The sequence below is a fragment of the Silurus meridionalis genome, chromosome 3, assembly GCF_014805685.1.
Source record: "Silurus meridionalis isolate SWU-2019-XX chromosome 3, ASM1480568v1, whole genome shotgun sequence".
NCBI classification, from domain to species: Eukaryota; Metazoa; Chordata; class Actinopteri; order Siluriformes; family Siluridae; genus Silurus; species Silurus meridionalis.
Window position 1 is genome coordinate 4,753,616 of NC_060886.1, and position 19,515 is coordinate 4,773,130.

The window sequence follows — 19,515 nt, forward strand, 5'->3', positions numbered from 1 at the left end:
ATTTCTCCATTCACGTTAGCCTGCTGCTATATAAACCATAACTACTGAAACAATTGAAAAGGTTTCTTCAGTTCACTGAGTTCAAACACCGTCAAAAATAACGGTTTAATATAGAACTGTCAGGGAAGGTGGTAGCTCAGTGGTTAAGGCATTGGGCTTTGTATCAGAAGATCACAGGTTCAAATCCCACCACCACCAAGCTGCCACTGCTGGGCCCTTGAGCAAAAGCCCTAAAAAAAAAAACCCTCCCCTGCTCAGTTGTAAATCGCTCTGGATAAGGGCATCTGCCAAATGCCGCAAATGTAAATGTCTAAAAATATGATAGGGATGAACTCATCATAGCGTTTCTTCATGAAACCTTCTAAAGGGATAATCTGAAAAGTACACTGTGAGGTGGAGATTAAAACCATTTAACTAGAGTCATCACTTTCTCCAGGATAATTTTTCGTACAAGTTCCCATCAGTAGTACTGATACTTATTTACAGCAGCATCTTAAACATCAACATTTCCTTTGACCCCTCTGAAGAACAGTTTCTTTTGAAAAAGTACACAGAGTTAACAGTATATTCACTTTTTCCAAAATCTATGTATATTTCCAAAGAATTTGTAAACTATTAATATTTACATGCAAGAAACAAAAAAACGGGCTATTTAGAAGTATGGTTTGAAACATTCTTTTGATAAGGAACAATCAAGGCTTAATGCCAGATGTATCTGCAGAAACAAACAAGATGAGGAATCATCAGCTGTGTCATCCTGTTTCCTGAAACTCGCTTACCGTATCTCAGCGGTTAAGTCAAGTCAAGTCAAGTTTATTTGTATAGCGCTTTTCACAACAGACATTGTCTCAAAGCAGCTTTACAGAAATCAACAGTCAAGGTGAATAGTGTGCATTTATCCCTGATGAGCAAGCCATGGCGACTGTGGCAAGGAAAAACTCCCTTAGATGTAATGAGGAAAAAACCTTGAGAGGAACCAGACTCAAAAGGGGAACCCATCCTCATTTGGGTGACATTAAGAGTTTGAGCAATTCACTCTTCTCTGGTTTATCAGCTCACTCAATCTCACGTTTACAGTACATACAAAACTCGGCTGTCAGAATGTTAACCTCCAATAAAAAATCTGCCCACATTACCCCTATATTATTTGATCTTCACTGGCTTCCAGTCTCATCTCGCATAAAATATAAAATCATACTGCTCACTTATAAGGCACTAAATGCTCTTCCTCCCCCCTATCTTTCTGATCTTCTCTCATCCTATGTTCCTTCACGATTACTCCGGTCTTCAAATTCTGAACTTCTATGGGTTCCTAGATACCGTCTATCCTCTGCGGGTGGCAGATCCTTTTCTGTCATTGCTCCAATACTATGGAACTCCCTACCAATTGCACTCAGAACCATCACCACTTTGACTGAATTTAAATCAAGGCTTAAGACCCACCTTTTCAACCTCCACTATCAGTCAATGCATATGTGTTAGGAGTCCTTCATTTTCCTGAAATGTGGTGTATGTTTCATGTACTATGTAGTGTTCTTTCTCTTGTTCTGTATGTTTTTGTGTCTGTGTTGTCTCTGTTATTAACTCATGGAGCTGCATGTGATCCTTCGTCCTGGGCAAATGTCCGACGAATATGTTTATGTTCATGTATGTTCATTATATTTCATCTGCCTTGAAATATTGTACTCTGTAAAGCGTCCTTGAGCTTGGGAAAGGCGCTATATAAATTAAACTTATTATTATTATTATTATTATCATATTAAGGTTAAGATGTTGGCCTTTGGACCAGAAGGTTGCAAGTTTAAATCCCAGCACCACCAAAGCTGCCTTTTCTAGGCCTTTCAGCATGGCCACTAACCTTAAAGTGCTCAGATTATTGTACGATAACGTCAGCTGCCAATGCAAACAGAGGTGTTCAACAGGGATGAGGCCAGAGCTCTGTAGCAAGCCATACAACGTCTTCCACTCCAACCCACTCCATTCATGGATCTCTTCTTTTTATGCACATGGGTATTGTCATGCTGGAACAGTTTGGGGACAATTTGATGCTACAGCATCCAAAAATATGTATGTTTATTTAATTGTACAAAACTTGTACAATTGTGGGCCTCAACTTGTAATAACTGTGTGAGAAGAAAATATTGATGCTATGGTGTTTTAAATGACGTAAATCATCACGTCACTAAAAGGAACTTTTGCTTTCCACACGTTTCCACACGGACAGATTTAATTGTCGGACGTGTGCATCATGGTGGATTTTGGTGCTTATTTGAGATTTGGTGAATGAGTAAAACAAATGTTTAGTGATTGAAAATAATTTTTCAGTGGATTTTTTCTGTAAAAAATTTTTAATAATACAGTAAATCTACAGGTGCAAATTCGGCACAATTTGTTCTAATCTAAAGAATTTTCTATAAAGAAAAGAAAAGCACAGTTAAAGCAGGAAATTGCATGGACCTGTAGTCTTTTTCTGCTTCTTTTGGCTGCTCATTGGTCTCCATACCACCCTGTCCTCTACATCTGCCTCTTTCACACCAACTACCTGCATGTTTTCCCTCACCACATCCATGAACCTCCTCCGATGCCTTCTTTTTTTCCTACTTCCTGGCACCTACAACCTTAGCATTCTCCTACTGATATACCCCATGTCCCTCCTCTGTACATGTCCAAACCATCTCAATCTCGCCTCTCCAAAATGTCCTATCTGCAAACTCATTTCTGATGCATGGACCTGTATTATATAAGTATTCTTATAACCGCAATGTAGAATACATTATAAACTGTTATTTTCTATGCAATTCTGTGAAATTACAGTACCATGGCCCAGTTCAGCTCCCTTGTCCTCCCTCCTACATTTACCCTCTGTCCAGGTCGAGACCGGCGATGTCCTGGTGCCACTGGTTTCACCAGCAACAAGTGAAGTGAATTACGAGGAGTCAGAAGAGCAGTTAGTTTAGCCTGAGAGATCGCCTGCTTAAAAGGAGATCAGTGAAAAAATGGTTTCTTCTCATAGTCTCATTCTCTCTCACTCTCTCTCTCTCTCTCTCTCTCTCTCTCTGCCTCAGGAGACATGAGCTGGAAAACACAGCGTTTTCTCACCACTCAAAACAAGTGCCTTTAGACACACCGAGTTCTCCACTGTGACTCATCGACCACACATAACCGCCTCACTCTCAACACACACACACGCAAAAATCAATCCGCTCTTCAAAATGCTAACACGAAAACACAAATACAAATACATATAACCTGCGGAAAAAAAAAAACACGAATTTAATCCAGACCCCCTATCACTACCAGTTTAATAGACGGGGCAGAACTACTGGGGTAGCATGGGGTGGAAGAAAAATGATCTGCCACCCAAGCACTGGTATCCCAATGTGTAAAATGTAACTGTTATCTACAGTATTTCCTAGACTGATTTACAGCAGTGATGCTTCGACATGATGACATAAAAACAATCATAAACCCGTAAATAATGGCAAAAAATCTCGTCTTTCTATTAAAGCGTAGTCCGAACAAACGAGTCTTATGAACTGATTTGTTTTAGTAAATCAAACTCATTCAATGCAACCAGCCTGATCACAAACAAATGACTCTTTTAATGAATCGAAGCACAGACTTAAACTTGCTTTCAGTTTGCGCAGAACTCAGGAAACGGAAGGTTACAAGGTGGTATCAAAAAGTTTGAGACTAATTTTGTACCCCGCCAACAGATGGCAGCACAAGGCTGCTTGCACAGTCACACGGAGCACCAGACAACCAGTGTACATTGGGAGCTCCACAACTGGTGCTGTTCTGACCATATGCACACTCTGAGTTCTCCTCACACGTGAGTTTCTCACCAGAAACAACGTGATCTCACTTTCGCACCCTCATTACTTGCCAGATTTGGCTCTTGCGGACTTGGCCCTCTTCCTGAAGATAAAGATCCAGCTCAATGGTGGCTGTTTTGACACCGTTGCGGATATCCGGCGTGAATCACAGAAGGTGCTTGACTCTTTGAAAATGAAGATTTCTAGTAAACATTCCAGAAGTGGCAGAAACGCTCTGTATTGCTGTGAAAGGGTCTATTTTAAAGGTGATAGTGTGTAAACGTAGATAAATAAAGTACTTTATTGTAAACAGAGCCAGTTTTGAAAGATTTTGATATCACCTTTAAAACTAATAACCATCATCTAAAATATATATAGATATACAATGCTCATGCCTTTTGCTCCCCCTCACCCCCCAAACAACACCACCACCACCACCACACTCCCCTTCACTCTGAGTCAAGCTACACATGTTTCTGAGGTACCACTTATCTGGTGCTCTTCTTCTTTGCGGACCTGTTTAATCCTTCCTGATGCCCTACTTCTGGATTAAATTCTGTTCAACTGGAAGCCATTTGCTCCAGTTGGCTCCACACGATCAGCCTGAAGATACACCAAATGAACAAATATATTTGGACTTTTCATCTACCACCTTGACCAGGCAGTTAGTAAGGATGAATAACTGAACTTAGTAGGTTCATATTCCTGGTCTTTCATGTACTTTTAAGGTGTTTGGCAGATGCCCTTATAGAAAAAAATTCGGGGGAGCGAAGAGGTTAAGGGCCGTGCTCAGGGCCCCCCCCCCAGATGTGGCATGTTGGTGTGGCTTGGATTTAAACTCACAATCTTTGGATCCAAAGTCCAATGCCTAAACCACTAAGCTACCATCTTCCCGGGTCTTTCACCCTGTTGAAAGTAAAAACTAATGTATATAATAAAGAAATTATTAATCATTTATTTGCAACAAACAAACAAACAAACAAACAAATATCCAATATTGCACCACATAATCACATCTATTTAAAATGTCATCTGTTCGTTTGGAACAATATAGCAGGTGTCCCTAATTATATTGCCAACACACACACACACACACACACACACACACACACACACACACACACACACACACACACACACACAGTGCTAAAATGTGCTGCAGAAAGGTCTGGTAAAGCTTAGAGTCCTTCTCAAACCTACGGTCTCAAATCTCTCCTGTGGTCTCCGTTCTGTCTCTTCAGGATGTCGTTATGGGATTCTGAAAAAACTCTGCTGCAACTAAATTATACACAGCGGACTGTAAACCTTGATCCTGAGACGTCCAGATCTCTTTCTCTTCCTCACACACGCAGAAAAAAGCATAGAGACAGCTGAGAGACCTCCATGATTAAACGGTAACAGCATGCTTAGAGCAGGAGTGCTGAGGGAGAGCTTTAGCTTTTTTTTTCATATAGAGTATAGTGCTAGGTTTAATAGCTCAGACAGAGAGAGAAGAGAGAGAGAGAGAGAGAGAGAGAGAGAGAGAGAGAGAGAGAGTGGGCTGCTGAGAATTACAGTCGTCATATCTGATCTGGTTTTGCGGGAGAGTAAGCAGATGGTGTTAAGTATGCTTGTGCTGAACTGTGAGCCCATCATGCTACAGTGATAAGAGAGCAACCAAAATATAGACTAACACTCATACTGCTACCAAAATCACAGTATGTGCTGGGCCACGATCTGACACTCTCTCTCTCTCTCTCTCTCTCTTTCTTTCTTTCTTTCTTTCTTTCTTTCTCTCCCTCTCTCTTGAGTTGAACATGCTCTTGAGGTACCACTGGCCAGTGTTCCTGTCTCTTTCTTCTCCTCAAATCTGTCCAAATCAACCCAAAGCCTGACCCTCTATGTTCCTTTTCTTTCATTTCCTTTCCTTTGCTCCACTTTATTTTCATTCCTTTCCTTTCCTCTACTTTCTATTCATTTCTTTCCTTTTCTTTCCTTTCCTTTCCTCCACTTTCCATTTCTTTCCTCTACTTTCCATTCCTTTCCTTTCTTCTACTTTCCATTCCATTCTATTCCATTCCATTCCATTCCTTTCCTCTACTTTCCTTTTCTCTACTTTTCATTTCTTTCCTTTCCTTTCCTCTACTTTCCATTCCTTTCCTTTCCTTTCTTCTACTTTCCATTCCATTCCATTCCTTTCCTTTCCTTTCCTTTCCTTTCCTTTCCTTTCCTTTCCTTTCCTATATTTTCCATTCCTTTACTTTCCACTTCAGTTGGCTTTGGATGGTTCCACATCACCAGCCTGTAGATATTAAAAACTAAAGAACAAGTTTGACAAATGGATTTGGACTGATTTCAACAGTCTGCTGCCGTGGCTCAGGACCACACGTTGCATGAACAGTTCTGAATTTAAGCTCCATCACTGAACAGTACACGTCAATGAATGGACAGTCTGTGCCACCCATGGGGATGAGGATGGATTTGAGTCTGTTTCCTCTCAAGGTTTCTTCCTCATACCAGCTCAGGGAGTTTTTCTTCACTACAGTCACCACTGGCTCGCTCATTAGGGATAAAAAAATTATAAGGAACAAACTTATAGGCACTAAACTTATACATTATTTTATACAACTGATACCATAGTCTTTATGAATACTCGGTTCTGATTGGCCAGAAGGAAGGTACGAATTTTCAAGTGTAGTTTCGTAACACGGCAACAGATGGCAGCACAAGGAGGCACGCACAGTCATCCTGTTTACATCGAGAGCTGTGCAATAGGTGTTCTGTCTACGTCTTTCACCTTTTTTATTGTTTATGATCTAATAACTAATCTTCTTTCCCTTTCATTTCTTTCTGTTTCATTTACATTTCTGCACATTTCATTCCTTTTCTCTCCTTTTCATTTCTTTTCTTTTCATTCCTTCACTTTCTTTTCTCATTTCCTTTTTTTTTTTATTTATTTATTTTTCCTATCATTAGTTGATTTCTATTCATTTAATTTCTTATCTCTTCTTTTAATTTTTCCTTCTCTTTAGGCTATTTCCTGACCTCTCCTTTCTTTTAATTCTTTATTTATTTTTCATACCTTTTCTGTTTTATCCATTTCTGTTTCCTTGCTTTCTTTGTCATTTCTTTATGTTTCCTTTTAAATTTATTTTTTCCCATTTCTTTGTATTAGTTTCCTTCCTTTTACCCAGTTACATTACTTGCTTTTCCATTTCCCATTTCCTTTCCATTCCTTTCTTTCCTTTACTTCTTTAAATTTGTTTAATTGCTTTTTTACTTCCTCTTCCCATTCTTCTGCGTTACCTTTCATTTACTCCTGCATCCTTTCCTTTCATTACAGACTTTTGCTTCAATCTGTCTCTCTCTGCTGAATTAATTCTGTTTCTCCCCTGTCTATCAAAATCCTCGCAGTTTCTGTCCCAGCATGCTCTATTGTTTTCCTTTCCTTTCCTTTCCTTTCCTTTCCTCCACTTTCCATTTCTTTCCTCTACTTTCCATTCCTTTCCTTTCTTCTACTTTCCATTCCATTCTATTCCATTCCATTCCATTCCTTTCCTCTACTTTCCTTTTCTTTCCTTTTCTTTTCTTTCCTTTTCTTTCCTTTTCTTTTCTTTTCTTTTCTTTCCTTTTCTTTCCTTTTCTTTTCTTTTCTTTTCTTTTCATTCCTTCACTTTCTTTTCTCATTTCCTTTTTTTTTTTATTATTTTATTTTTCCTATCATTAGTTGATTTCTATTCATTTAATTTCTTATCTCTTCTTTTAATTTTTCCTTCTCTTTAGGCTATTTCCTGACCTCTCCTTTCTTTTAATTCTTTATTTTATTTTTCATACCTTTTCTGTTTTATCCATTTCTGTTTCCTTGCTTTCTTTGTCATTTCTTTATGTTTCCTTTTAAATTTATTTTTTCCCATTTCTTTGTATTAGTTTCCTTCCTTTTACCCAGTTACATTACTTGCTTTTCCATTTCCCATTTCCTTTCCATTCCTTTTCTTTCCTTTACTTCTTTAAATTTGTTTAATTGCTTTTTTACTTCCCTCTTCCCATTCTTCTGCGTTACCTTTCATTTACTCCTGCATCCTTTCCTTTCATTACAGACTTTGCTTCAATCTGTCTCTCTCTGCTGAATTAATTCTGTTTCTCCCCGTCTATCAAAATCCTCGCAGTTTCTGTCCCAGCATGCTCTATTGTTTTCCTTTCCTTTCCTTTCCTTTCCTTTCCTTTCCTCTCCTCTATTTTCCATTACTTCCCTTTCCTTTCCTCTACTTTCTATTTCTTTCCTTCCCTTTCCTCTACTTTCCATTCCTTTCCTTTCCTTTCCTTTCATCTCCTCTACTTTTTTCCTTTCCTCTACTTTCCATTCCTTTCCTTCCCTTTCCATTACTTTCCGTTTCTTTCCTCTACTTTCCATTCCATTCCTTTCCTTTCCTCTATGTTCCTTTCCTTTCCTTTCCTTTCTTCTATGTTCCTTTCCTTTTATTTCCTTTCCTTTGCTCCACTTTATTTTCATTTCATTCCATTCCTTTCAAAACATTATTTTTCTTCATTTTTGTTCTCAATACTATTTGCTTTCCATTTCATTTTCTGCACAATCTATTCCTTTGTTCTTATTTTCTTTCCTTTTCTTTTCTTTTCTTTCCTTTTCTTTCCTTTTAATAATTATTTATTCTTCTTACCTTTTTGTCACTTTCTGTTCCTTTGCTTTCCTTTCAATGCTTATTTCTATTTTATTTCCTCTGCCTCCTGACATCCTGGCAGTTTCAGTCTCAGCATGCTGACTCTTATCTTTCTCCTTCTTTATCTTCTCCTCTCTCTCTCTCTCTCTCTCTCTCTCTCTCTCTCTCTATTTCCCCAATGTGTATGATTATCCCTTTATTTGTCAGTCTGTCAGTCCTGCTATATTGATCCCTCTTTTTGTCTCTGTATGTTTAGTGTCTGTCTGTCATTATTTGACCAAAACGACGTCTGATGTCGTGATTCATCCAAAGCCGCAAACTCATTAACGCGGAGAGTCTGATTTCAGTCAGAGCAATCAGACCAGAACACTGAGCAACACGGCTGTGGATTCAGCCCTCAGTGCTGTTTCAGAACTGCCAACACCATCAACAATGTACTCTGTGTGTGTGTGTGTGTGTGTGTGTGTGTGTGTGTGTGTGTGTGTGTGTGTGTATACCCATTACATCATTGTGCTCCTGTTGCAGCAGCATTAACAGATAACTTAATCGACTCCCAAACCTCCATCTCTCACTCACACACACACACACACACACACACACACGCACACACACACACACACACACACAAACGTATAAACTATGAAAAATTTGAAAACTATTGAAAACATTTTTATTATATTTATTTTATTTTTTATTGAAAGATACATTGGATTTTTATCTATTTACAGTAACATTACAGTCAGCTGTTGCCATGACAGCACAGCTTGCATGAGAAAGCTTATTCTTATATTATAAAAAAAAAAAGCTTTACATCCATTTGCTTGTTTGTTTGTTTGTTTATTATTTTTCACCCAACATTCTTGCTTTCTTTGTATTTTACTACTTCTTATACTCTTTTTTTTCTCATTCTTAGTTTTTTATTTTTATTATTTAATTTTATTTTTTCCCTTTTTATCTTTCTTTTGCTGATTCTTTATATTGTTGGAGGTTTTTTTTTTTTTTTTCAATTTTATACTTTTCCTTCTTTTGGTCTTTTTTCTTCTATCTATCTGTATGTGTTTTTCTTTTTTACTTTTGTTCAATCTTGGTTTTTTTCTTTTGATCTTTTGTATAATTTTATCACACTGTATTATTTATTTATTTATATTTTTCTTCCATCATTGTAGTTTTCTTTTTGTGACAATTTTGCTTTCTATTTAGAATATTATATCTATATATTTTATATCTATATATTTTATATCTATATATTTCTCCACACCAGCACTTCTTCAGAGTGTTTGATGAGTGAGCAGGTCTGAGGGATGAGTAAACAGCACGTCTCTGCTCTACACTCAGAGATTAATCTGAAGAAGATTATGGAACCTGTACCATGATGAAGCGGGGGATCAGCTGCAGGATTCACTTCCGGATGAGGATGAGAGTGACCCGTGGGGGGCAGTACAGCAGCCGTGTGCTCACTTGTGACTAAACCCTCAGTCTGATCTCTGCTTCAATAACAGTGGGGCTTCGGCGTCCATGCTAACCAGTTACCTAGCAACTAAAAGTGTTGTGTGTGTGTGTGTGTGTGTGTGTGTGTGTGTGTGTGTGTGTGTGTGTGTGTGTGTGTGTGTGTGTGTGTGTATGTGTGTGTGTGTGTAAAGCTTGGACTGCTGAGGGGTTCAGGGTCTAAAAGCTAAGCTATTTCATTGCTTTCCAACTGCTATCAACTGCTTCTGTCTATCATTTGATTTCTTTACTCTCTTTATTTATTTATTTATTTATTTATTGTTTATATGTTTGTTTTATTTCATCCTTTTATCGTTTTCTTTCTCGCTCCCTCTTTGTGTAATTTATTAAGTTTCAGGTGATTATGCCTATCATCTTCTCTATTTTTCTTTCTTTCTTTCTTTCTTTCTTTCTTTCTTTCTTTCTTTCTTTCTTTCTTTCTTTCTTCTATCATTCTCTCTCGCTCTTTCTCTCTTTCTCTCTCTCTCTCTCTTCTTTCTTTCTTCTATAATTATCTCTCTCTCTCTCTCTCTCTCTCTCTCTCTCTCTCTCTCTCCCTCTTCTTTCTTTCTTTCTTTTTCTGTTTATTTATATATTGGCTTGTTTGTTTTCTTTCATCTCTCTTTCTCTCTCTCTCTCTCTCTCTCTCTCTCTCTTTGTCATTTATTTAGTTTCAGATGATGTTGTATATTATTTGTTTTCTATTTATTTATTTATTTATTTATTTATTTATTGATCTCACTTCTCACTTCTACTTTTCTTTCTTTTTTCTTTCTTTATTATTTCTATCAGTTGCTGTCTATTTGTTTGTTTGTTTATTTGTTTATTTGCTTGTTTTCTTTCTGTCTTAATTCATGAACTTATTAATTTATTAGTTTGTTTGTTTGAATAGTCAGTCCTTTCTTTGATTCTCTCTTTCTCTCTCTCTCTCTTCTTCTTCTTGTTGATTAGTTTTTTCTTTGTTTTGAAAAGCTCATGTCTATCATTTGCTTTCCACGTATTTATTTGTCTTTATTTTCTCTTCTGCTCTCACAGACGGATCGTGCAATTCACACCTAAGCCTTCAGAGGTGCTCTACCTGAATCAATCAATCACTGATTCTCTGACTATCCAATCATAGGACGTGAACATGCTGAAGTGATTGTCTGATAGATGGCCTCAAAGTTGCCGAACGTGTAATCTGATTGGTTAAAGCAACAGCTACAAGCAGCATGTATTTTACACTACAGACGACGCACTGTTGATTTTGAAGGATTTTGACCCTGGCAACACGTGACTGAAATCTGATTGGATAGCAATTTAAACATAAACATACACCACAGGAAGCAGCGCAACCAGTGACATTTAGGGAAAAAAAGAGACCTTGCTGACCCTGATGGCCAACCACAGTCCTTTTCTTCATTCTTTCTTTCTTATTCGCTTCCTTCTTTCCTTATTCTTACCTTTAGTCTTTTTTCTCTCTCTCTCTTCTTCTTCTTGTTGATTAGTTTTTCTTTGTTTTGAAAAGCTCATGTCTATCATTTGCTTTCCACGTATTTATTTGTCTTTTTTTCTCTTCTGCTCTCACAGACGGATCGTGCAATTCACACCTAAGCCTTCAGAGGTGCTCTACCTGAATCAATCAATCACTGATTCTCTGACTATCCAATCATAGGACGTGAACATGCTGAAGTGATTGTCTGATAGATGGCCTCAAAGTTGCCGAACGTGTAATCTGATTGGTTAAAGCAACAGCTACAAGCAGCATGTATTTTACACTACAGACGACGCACTGTTGATTTTGAAGGATTTTGACCCTGGCAACACGTGACTGAAATCTGATTGGATAGCAATTTAAACATAAACATACACCACAGGAAGCAGCGCAACCAGTGACATTTAGGGAAAAAAAGAGACCTTGCTGACCCTGATGGCCAACCACAGTCCTTTTCTTCATTCTTTCTTTCTTATTCGCTTCCTTCTTTCCTTATTCTTACCTTTAGTCTTTTTTCTCCCCTCTCTCTCTCTCTCTCTCTCTTATTTGTACTATTTCTCCTTTTTATTCTTACTTTCGTTTTATTCTCTCCATCACTTTCTACACACACTCTCTCTTCCTTTCTCTACAAATGTAAAGCTTGGTTTAGGTGACGGCACTCATTCATCAACTCCACATGGCACTGTGTGTGTGTGTGTGTGTGTGTGTGTGTGTGTGTGTGTGTGTGTGTGTGTGTGATCGTTTAATCTGAGTCTACACCTCCCCCACCCCACTATATATTCACACCCACACACACACACACACACACACACACATTCTGTAGAGTAACAGTGATCGCTCACACGTTTGCTAACAGGAGTAACACACACACACACACACACACACACACACACAAAAACATACACACCGCTTTTTAAATCAGTGATGCAGCACTCATTAGATTGGCTCAGAGTGGAAAGAAGATGAGAAAGGAAAAGAAAGAGAGAGAAAGAGAGAGATGAAGACTCACAGTGTAAAAATCCTGAACACAATGACGCAGCATCTCTGCAGACACAGAGAGATAGAGATGGATAAGAATGAGAAAGGAGGAAAAAAGAGAACGATAGACAGAAAGACAGACAGACGCATACACAGACGGACAGACAGCGAGAGAAAGAAAGAGAAAGGGAGAGGGAAGAGAGAGAGAGATAGAGAGAGAGAAAGGGCGAGGGGAGAGAGAGAGAGAGAGAGAGAGAGTGATGGATTCTGGATTAAGGGACACAGAGAGGATGGGAAGAAAGAGAGCAAGAGAGGAAGAGAGAGAGAGAGAAAGATGCCTACCTCTAAGTAGGATGCTGGTTTTCAGTGTTGCACAGTGAGCGGAGGCAGAACCAGACCAGGTGGACCTGCGAGAAAAAGAGAGAGAGAGAAAGAGGACAGATGAATACAAGGTGCCCTAGATGTCACCTTTCGCAGTCATGTGACCTCTGTGGCTACAGCAGGCGTCGTCCAAAACAGAGAACAACGGAGTCTCCTGAAAAAGCTTTAGCACATAGACTCCCACTCACACACTGCCTGAGCTCCTCCTCACTATCTCTCTCACACACACAGACACACACACACACACACACACACACACACACACACACACACACACACACACACACACACACAGCAGCCTGCCACTACAGCAGAGAAGGAACTTGGTACACATGTGTGTTTGTGTTTGTGTGTGTGTGTGTGTGTGTGTGTGTATATATATATATATAAGGATATGTGGCATCAGAGGTGTGGTTAAGGTCTGATTTGTAAAAGGAAGGTGGTATTTGGGGAAACTGGTGGTGACTATGGTAAATAAAGATAAGTGTTAATTGTAAGTGTTGGATAAAAGCTGTCTCCTGCCTCGAATTCGTTCTCCCACAAGCCTCTAAGGTTAAACCCTCTACATATGAGTGGTGGAGGAAGTACACAAACCATGTAGTGAGTTAAAGTAGAGATACACGAGGTAAAATGTGACTTCAGTAAAAGTAAAAGTTTCACTTGAGTAAAAGTACAAAAGTATTTGACTTCAAATGTACTTTAATATCCAAAGTACTAACTATAATAATAACTATAATGTTCCTATAATCATTTTTGTGACAAAACTCTTTGTATAATCAACTCAGTTCATGTAAAAAGACTCGAATGTGACTCTCAGCATACTGATCTATAAATAGAATGATATTTATGACTCAAACACTGATTGATTTATATTACAATTATCACAAACCCAAAACCTTCTTTTCAACTATTAAAAAAAAAAAACACAAATAAGACCATAAGAAGTGTTGTGGCGAGTTCCAGTCTGGAGTTTCTTCCATCATTTGTTCCTCTCAAAATGTTCTGCTTGCTGTTGAACTGTATGTTGATGCTAAGTAGAAACAGAGTGCGCTCTACCCTGACTGGTGGATTGCTGCGTGTTTGACTAAGTTTTTATTCACTCAAATAAAAGGAACGACGATTTCGCAAAATGTTGCTGAGTATATAGTACGATATTTGACTTTAAAATGTAGTGAAGTTAAAATTACACTCCAAAATCTAGTGGAACATCTTCCCAGAAGAGTGGATGTTATTATAGTAGTAAATGGGGACTTAGTGTGGACTGGGATGTTCATCAAATCTTATATTCAGGTGTCTACAAAATTTTGCCTCTATAAATAATACGCCTACATTAAAAGAAATTCAACAGAGTAGTGTGTGTGTGTGTGTGTGTGTGTGTGTGTGTGTGTGTGTGCACGTGTTTAGGATGAGTATATTATAGTGAGTATCATGTGTATATCTGATAGATATGAGTGTGTGTGAGTGTGTAGTGTAGGTGTATGTGTGTGTATGTCCTATGTGAATGGATGCCACACTATTAGGCAACTAAACAATCAATGAGTCACTGCAGCAGAAGCTTCCAGAAGGCGAACGCAGCGTAGTTGCACGACTCTGCTGCCATCTGTGTGTGCTGTGGTGAACTAAAGCACTCAGAACACACTTTTCGTACATTACTGCTTTCTTACTCATGTGTAAACCAGAAATTTGGAACTCAGACTCACATCCCCTTAAAGAAAACACTGCACAAGAGCATGGATGCCTTGACATCGATCTATCTATCTATCTATCTATCTGTCTGTCTGTCTGTCTGTCTGTCTGTCTGTCTGTCTGTCTGTCTGTCTGTCCGTCCGTCCGTCCGTCCATCCGTTTATCATTCTATCAAAATGGCTGCTCACAGCATCACCAGTAACTGTCCAGTTCACTGGTTGGAGGTAATCCAACCAACCAATCAATCAATCAATCAATCAATCAATCAGTCAGTCAGTCAGTCAGTCAGTCTGTCTGTCTGTCCATCCATTTATTCTTCTATCAAAATGGCTGCTCACAGAATCATTATTAACTGCCCAGTTCACTGTTTGGAGGTAATCCTATTAACCAACCAACCAATTCATAAATCAACCAATTAATCAATCTCTCTCTCTCTCTCTCTCTCTCTCTCTCTCTGTCTCTCTCTCTTTTTTATTTGAGGTTGTCAATATTAAGTTTTATTCAATATAATACAAGTTCTCTAGACTTAATATAATACACAGTGAGAAGTCTCTCTCAAACACACACACACACACACACACACACACACACACACACACACACACACACACACACACACACACACACACACCGCTGTATAAATCAGTGATGCAGCACTCAGTAGATTGGTTCAGGGTGGAAAGAAGGGAGAAAGGGAAAAAAAGAGAGATGGTACAATACACATATTGTACTATTAGAAGACCGTAACGGTACTCAGTAGGGACCTAAAAATTCAATGGATGGATCTACAGGAACGGAGAATGAGATAGTACTACTTGTGAAATGGCTATGCCCAAGTTCAACCCCACATTCCAAAAGACATATTGGAATCTTTTGGTCTCTAACACCACCGTCAATCAATCCAACCGACGGAATGTTGTTGATTGTTCCAAGTCGAGATCCAGAGACGTTCAGACTCGACAATAAAACTTCTTCCCCGTGGCTCATCGTGGCCCGACACGTACCCTAACACTAGCACATGTATTATCTACAATCTCTGCTGCAGCCCTGTTGGTGTGTCACACCACAGCCCTGTCTAATGCACTTTCAGTGTGAGCGGGGAGTCGATCCTCCTTATACACCGTGTCTGATTCCTTTAGCTGTGTGTGGCTGAGGAGAAACAGATAGATGGAAGGTTCCGAGACAAAACACACACACACACACACACACACACACACACACACACACCCGACTGCACAGACTGAAGAAGAACAGATCCGGACATGGATTACTGGTGTGGGTATATCAAGTGTGACTAATGTAAATATCTCCTGGAGAAAAAAACTCTTTATGATATTAAATGTAGAAAAGTTTAGATGTGTTTGTTGATCAAATCTTCTCCATCAGCCAGTGTGCATTTATAACTCCACTAAATATGGGCATTTTTAGTCATGGAACATTTAGAGGACATTAACACACACTAGAAAGTGCATCAGGAAGCAGAGCTTTCTCTTACAAAGAACCAACAGTTATGGAACAACCTTTCAATTAGTGTTCAGGGCAGCATTCAAATCTAGGCTTAAACAGGGTTTCTGTAGGTTTCACAAGGTCAAATTTAAGACTTTTTAAGACCTTATTAAGACTATTAAGAATGAAATTTAAGAAACATTCGCTCAATAACAGAAAGCTGATTGGCTGTTGCATGCTGGTCTCAATTGTACTCGTAATTAAGTGAAGTATATTTGGACTAGAGAAAGAAAAAACTACAACAATACGGAAACAAACAACCATAAAGTCCTGCTTAAAATGATTTAAGTCCCAGAAGAGCGAATTTAAAACCTTTTTAAAGCCTAAAATTTAATTGTTTAATTTTAGACTTTTTAAAAATGCTTTTTATGAACCCCTGAGCAGGAGACCTTCCACACCAACCCATGTAAATCATATGTTCATAGAGCTGGCTTTGTGCACAGGGTTTGCATTGTCATGCTGGAACAAGTTTGGGTCTCCTAGTATAAAACTCCTGGGCCCCTGAGAAAGGCCCTTAACCCCACAGTTGCTCAGTCTTATGAACAACATAAATGTAAGTGGGTCTGGAAAAGGGTGTCTGCCAAAAGCCATTAATGTAAATGAAAAATAATAGAAGTGTTTCCATTAAAAAAAAAAAAAAAACATGAAACTTCTTATAATTAAGAATCCAGACTGTTATGCCATCACCCATGTTGCTTGTTTTCTATTCGCCATAAAAAAGCATACGTTTCCTGAACCTTTCATTCAAGTGAATGTTTTTTTTTCTCTTAGCATAGAACGGTTGGTGGCATGTTTGCAGACTTTTTTAAATAATTTATAGCAATGTTTCAGAAATGTGACAGAACAGATCCCTGAGCGAGAGCACAATCCACTCAGTGCCTCAATCAGGCCTTGGCCTTGAGGCGAGCGTAATGAGAAAGCTCTACGCATGGAAATAGAACTTTCTGAGCCATTAGTTACAAAACATTGTAGCTTAAAACCATGAAAATAAGAGTAAGAAGGGAGAGCATTAAAAAAAAATCTACAAAAGATGGCAACGTCGTATTAACACGGTGGGAAATCGTTTCAGTCGATTCGGCTTGCCTAAAGACCAAGCCTTGATGCACACATGGACTCCTTTGCTAATAGAAGCAATCTAAAACCAAAGTCATTTAAGTGGGTTTAGGGAGCAAAACTTCCAGCAGTAAACAGCCAGAATCAATCAATTGATCCCAAAGGAGCCTTATTAGGAGCGCAAGCGAAAGAGACACTATTGTATCTTTAAATTCACAGTCGTGTTAGAATCCTATTAGAGCAGCATAAGGCAATGGAAAACAAACTCAATAGCGTAAAAACAACTTAATCATCGTTCATTTAAAAAATACTAACATCACTTAACAAGGTGGAACCGTGCATTAGATTAGTATAATGGAATACCATGCAAATCCGAAATTAGAAATGCACTTGGGGTCTAATATTGTCTAAAATCAGTATCTCAAATTTTTCCCATTCGTCCATACCCCCCCGTCCTCTACATCTGCCTCTTTCAACACAACAACCTTCATGTCTTCCCTCACCACATCCATAAACCTCCTCCTTGGTCTTTCTCTTTTCCTTCTTCCTGGTGGCTTCATCCTCAGCATTCTCCTACTGATATACCCCATGTCCCTCCTCTGCACATGGAGATTAAATGTCAATTGGATTAGAATTGCAAAATTCCAGGAATTTTTCATATCTGGAAACTTCCCATGGGAATTAACAGGAAAATATGGGCATAATCTGTGAATTTGCTAAATTGCAGTTTAGCTTATAACAGGGAACTGGAATGAAGTAAAAAAAAAAAACAACAACAATCTTGCAGGATAATCTAAAACAGCACATTCATCAATCACATGCACACAGTACACTTACTGCAGGGCGATTAAGGTCATAGTTAGGATTTGTCAGCTTATGACCAGACAATGTTTGTATATGATACAGTTTATATACATTTCCCCAAATTTCTAATGAATCCCCATAACTTTCCCTAAATTCTTATAAATTCCTGGTAAGTATCCAACTTGAAATATGTCCAAAATTCCCCAGATGACGTTCCCAAGAAATGGTTCTAGAAATTTACCACAAAATTTCCGCCCTATCGCAACTCTACTCTGGGTGTTTATGGTTTTTTTTTTTTTTTATTAATCATTCAAAGAAAGTGGTGGCTCAATGGTAAATATGTTGGGATTTTGGCATATAAGATTGTGAGTTCAAATCCCAGCTCCAGCAATGCTAAATCCTTAAGCAAGGCCCTTAACCTTCAAATGCTCAGTCGTATAAATGAATGTTAAGGGATAAGGGTGTCTCCCAAATGCTGTAGATTAAAATATATTTTTCCCCAGAGGCAAAATAAGGTGCTTTTACCTTACAGTGTCAGATGAGTTCAAACAAGACAATAAATGCACTAGAGAGTAAATGTTAACGAGACAGGATGTGGTCTAAGTTATAGAACTGTCATGGGTAGGTATCAGTTTGAAACACTGAATTGCATTTTTTAATAGACTCATGTACATAAAATTCATCTATTCATGAATGATAACTACACAGAATATTGATGGAAAATATGGCTATGTTGGTGTCAGATCTGCAGTGTTGTTAAACCTGTGGGCAGAGACTGTGGACTCAAATAGCTCAAAATTTAACATGGCATTAACATGGGCCACTGTGCATTTGATCAGTGCAATACATTACAGCATCAGACCTCATTATTCAAAGTAATATCCTAGCATAACAAGGGGAAGAACAGACTCAAAGAGAAAACTCATGGCTAGCTGACAAGCCCATAATCCTACTGTATCCATCATCATCTGCCCACATATAAAGTAATTCTAAATCTAATCCACGATTCAAGCCTCCATCTATACATCACACTCCATTTACTGAATCATCAATCTATCTTGTCTGCTCCATGCCTGTACTGTTCTTGCTACCACCAATTTTTTTAAGTTTACCCTTCTGGTGTTCATCTTTCCAACTCTTTAAAAGATTCTATGTGAGTTGCCAATAAATGCACAGTTTTTATGCACCACTGTTGCTGATAATGAACTAAAGGCAGAGCTCAGACAGAAAGCCCATCCAAAAGACCCCTATTAGACCAAATTAGGACCTATTAATGCACTAGCCAGATTATATCTGCTTGGACTCAACCCTAACGCCAGACCATAAAACCGGGTTCGTTTCAGTCCCAAAAAGAGGCATGAATCCTTTTTGTGGGTTCGTCCCCAACAAAGGCTCAACTAAAATGGCAGTCAGATGCCTGGCAGTTAATGAATTGGCCGCACTTATGTATATAAAATATAGTATACGCATTTCAATAAATATACGCATTTCATTATAACTAATTTAAGCATTTCACTACATCTCATACCTTGTATGAATGTGTATGTGACTAATAACATTTTTAATTTGAAACTAGTACTCTACACATGGGGTTCAAGTAAATTTATAAATGTAACTGGGAAGCCAGCCAGGAGTAAAAAATACAAGGCATATTCAGGAAGAATGTCAAAGTCAGAAA

General features: G+C 38.4%; 1 protein-coding gene across 12 annotated transcripts in view; it reads right to left on the bottom strand.

The window, feature by feature from the left end:
• Positions 1 to 19,515, bottom strand: part of map2 (microtubule-associated protein 2) — a 142,758-nt gene that overhangs the window by 74,670 nt on the left and 48,573 nt on the right. For 5 of the 12 annotated variants that reach the window (XM_046842143.1, XM_046842207.1, XM_046842240.1 and 2 more), the window contains exon 1: positions 12,750 to 13,010. The gene's annotated coding sequence lies outside the window, so the exon portion shown is untranslated. Of the gene's footprint in view, positions 1 to 12,749; positions 13,013 to 19,515 lie in introns of those variants that run through there. The other 7 variants (XM_046842215.1, XM_046842189.1, XM_046842168.1 and 4 more) reach the window with 5 other exon arrangements.